This window comes from Hibiscus syriacus, unplaced genomic scaffold (genome assembly GCF_006381635.1).
Source record: "Hibiscus syriacus cultivar Baekdansim isolate YM2019G1 unplaced genomic scaffold, ASM638163v2 tig00001104_pilon, whole genome shotgun sequence".
NCBI classification, from domain to species: domain Eukaryota; kingdom Viridiplantae; phylum Streptophyta; class Magnoliopsida; order Malvales; family Malvaceae; genus Hibiscus; species Hibiscus syriacus.
The window spans coordinates 117,205-120,852 of NW_024061844.1; the positions used below are offsets into that span (position 1 = coordinate 117,205).

General features: G+C 36.6%; 1 pseudogene; it reads right to left on the reverse strand.

The window, feature by feature from the left end:
- Nucleotides 1-580: 580 nt before the first annotated feature.
- Nucleotides 581-3,101, reverse strand: LOC120120080 (annotated as a pseudogene).
- Between the last annotated feature and the right edge of the window lie 547 nt (nucleotides 3,102-3,648).

Consider the following 3,648-nt stretch of genomic DNA (forward strand, 5'->3'; position numbering starts at 1 on the left):
TTCTTTAGGCACCTAAGGTTAAGGTATAGTTTAGGCACTTATTTTTACATCAAACCAATTAAAAAATTTGAGGACAAAAACGTGACTAAAGATGAGTATGGATCTAGTTAAATTTTGACCTATAAAATATTACGCCCTTTCATTTGTCATCTCATCTAATCAAAATTTAGAGAGATTTCATCTAACTCGATTTTTAGAATAAAAACACACCCCATTCGATCCAACACAAACATATATAATTCATTTATATTAGAAAAAAAAATAAGTTAACTAAAAAAATAGAGAGATATATTATTACAATTATCCTTAAATATTTAAGGGATAATTATATTATTATCTTGCATCAAGTCAACTATTTCCCCCCTAAATCCAAGTTTGACCTGACCACATATCTTATACTTAAAAAAAAATCCGATCTTATACTTCAGTTGATAAGCTCTAAACACAATTTTATTTCAAACACTTGCCATAATAAAATAAAAAATTATAAAATAAAGATACGAACTATCATAGAAGTTCCAAAATAGTCAAATATGGTGTATTTCTTTTCAAATTCATAGAAGAATGATTGTTGCTTATCATATTAGCCTTTTAATCCAACTACGTAATGTCCATGGCCATGGCTATAAAGATCACATCTAACTGTAGCATTCCTCAAGAGTTAATTAGACAACTAACAAGACTAGACAAGTACAAACACCCACAATAATCCCACACCAGGACGGATCAGACGAGTTGTAAACTCGGTACACAAAATTCTATTTCTACTCTTGTATTGATATATTCCTAGTGAAATTCTCTTATTTGGACAATCTCGTAACGTCTATACTTGTGTAATTCTATATGGTTACATGCTTAGCATCTTCCTCTTGCTGAGCCTGCTGAGCCAGACAAGCACCCATTTTCCATAAACATGGCTGCGCATCATCGGATAGTTTTTCCAGACCAGATTCAGCAAATCATTGTAAACATGGCCCTGCTCGATCAAGTATGACTGCACCAGTTCCACACAACAGAGGTGCTTTGAATAACAAATGAGATAGAAGCATTGATAATTAAATGAATGAATTTACACTCATAATGAAGTAGCTTAAGAAATTTATATATAATTGTACTACGCATAAATAGATTTACAAGTGCATGAAATGACAAAGATGGAAGCACAAGAGTTAAAGAACTATCTGACCTCAGACACTGCCAAAGCTGATTGGATAACATAGTTCCCAAATGGATCGACGAGGAGCCTAGACACGATAGGACTTCTAAGCAGCTCCTTTATGATTCTCATAGACTCCTCTTCTCCCCATTCCACCAAGCATTTCTCGACGACGTGGCTTCCATACCTATTGCAGGAAAGAGATGCAAAATTTCCTTGAAGCTGATGAAGAAGACTTTCTGTTATGTATTGATCTTTAAGTCCCAGCACATGTTGCACCACGTAGTTACTAGAGAAAAATGAACAAAACACAGGAACACATATCAGAGCTCAAACAAATTGAACATAAGTTCCACGCCAAAACAAGTGAGAAAAGAGAACCCCGCACCCATACTGATCTTCGGCTAGGTTTAGAGCATTTGCTATGATCTTTTTGACGAGACGCTCTCTTGCCTTTCCCTTAGAGTGGTCAACACAATGCTGCAGTGCACAACATCCACTTTTGTCTATTGCAATTTGATAACAGTTATTTGCCACCTCGTTCAGAAGATACTGCCGATGAAAACCGATTTGGACATAAACAAATGTGCAAAACAGATGTTGGTCAACAGCGGTACAAGGAAGAGAAAGCAGCAGTTAATACACATCTATTTCATTGTTAAAACGTTTTAGATATGAAGTACCATGTAACCTATGCAATTTAATTCAATGACTAAACATATTTATCAAAATTACCAAGTAGAACAAATGCACAATTAAACAATTAAACTGAAACAAGATGTACATAGACAAAATGAAGCTTTAACTTGAATTGTAACCAGTCCAACTCTTGGATGTTTACCATATTAACTTCGTCAGGGAAATTTGTCAAGCAACACTGAATCACACGATGACCATTCATATCCTTGGTCAATGCAACAGCTCTAGGGATTATAGCAGACATTACTCTCGAGATTTGTTGTGGAGTAGTAAGCTTCTCCAACAATTTCTGTATAGCACGAACCCTGCCACCAAATGGAGAAATATATATTAGAAACAAGACAACATCTGAAGACCAAACCTAATTAACCAAACATACCCATGAAGATTGAGACACATGTTAACAAATCGAAACCCATCATTAACAACCATCAAAAGAATGTGATCCTTTTGTTCCTCGCTACAAACGTCCAGAACTTTTTGAACGACATAGTTGGCAAAAGGGTCCAACATCAACTTACAAACATGACCGATGACCTCCATGAAAATCATTTCAATTTCCACTTTTGAAGCTTCTTGAATGGCCTGTTGTAAAAACCTACAACCATACTGATCTTTGCTAATGCCACAAACCTACCTCTCAAATCACCTAGACTCAAACAATTCAAAGGATCTTGTGACCAACGAGGCATCCTAAAACTATTATTAGTCAGATTATTATGAAAAGTGTTATGACTATTAAATCTAGATCTCATTATATTCCTGTTGTTTGAATAACCAGTCATTGAGCAACCGGCACCAGGAGCGGCAGAAGCAGACAAGAGGCCATTTTGATTCGACGAGGGTAATATTGAGTATTCATGTGAAGGTTCGTGTCTTCTAGAATCAAACAAATGTGACTGATTCGAACTATACACGAAAGTCTCCCAGCTTTCAGTATCTGGCCCCACCTTCATCAACCCATCAAAACCCACCTCCGTACCCTCACCAATAACACCACTTCTCTCTTGCCCTGTTCTTGCAAACCCGCCGCCAAACCGGTACCCGGATCCGACCAATAATTCACCACCAAAATTACCCGGATGGCCTGTGTCTTCATTTTGGTGAATTGACAAATTAAGACGAGAAAACTCGGATTCTAGGGTTTGATCAAAAGGGTTCTTTTGTACCGTTCTTCCTGCAAAGGGAGGTCCTGAATAACTTTCCAGTGACGGTGAAATCGGAGACGAAAACGGCATTTTAGACTCCATCAGGGGGGGGGGGAGGGGAAGAAAAAGAATAACGAGAACAACAACAAGAGGAAGACAGAGAGTTTTTTAAGTTTTTTTTTTAAAAAAAGCACAGGAATTATAATAAGAAACGGGAAGATAAAGAAAGGAAAATTTAAATTGAAGAAAGAGTTATCCTAAAACAAACCCTTTGGTTTTAAAAGAAAAAAGAGAAATAGGGGGAGGTGGATTGAGAGAGTGAAAACATACGGCTATGGAATAACACTGCAGTATATACGGCTTTTAGGAGGGTTTTCTCTTTGCATGCAATTTATGGAAACATTTTCACGCCGGAATCAAAGTTTCAAAAACGTTACTTGGTACCAACAAAGAAACACACCTGTTGTCGTTTTGTCCTCTTCTTCTAAACTTTGATTATTTTGATCATGTTTATTTTGAACAATTTCATGTTACATAAATTTTGAGGGTAGTTCTGCGGTGCGGCGCCTAAAAAACGGTTAATATACGGCGTGACCGGTTAAACAAGTGACCGGTTAAAATTTATACCGGTTATGTTATATTATT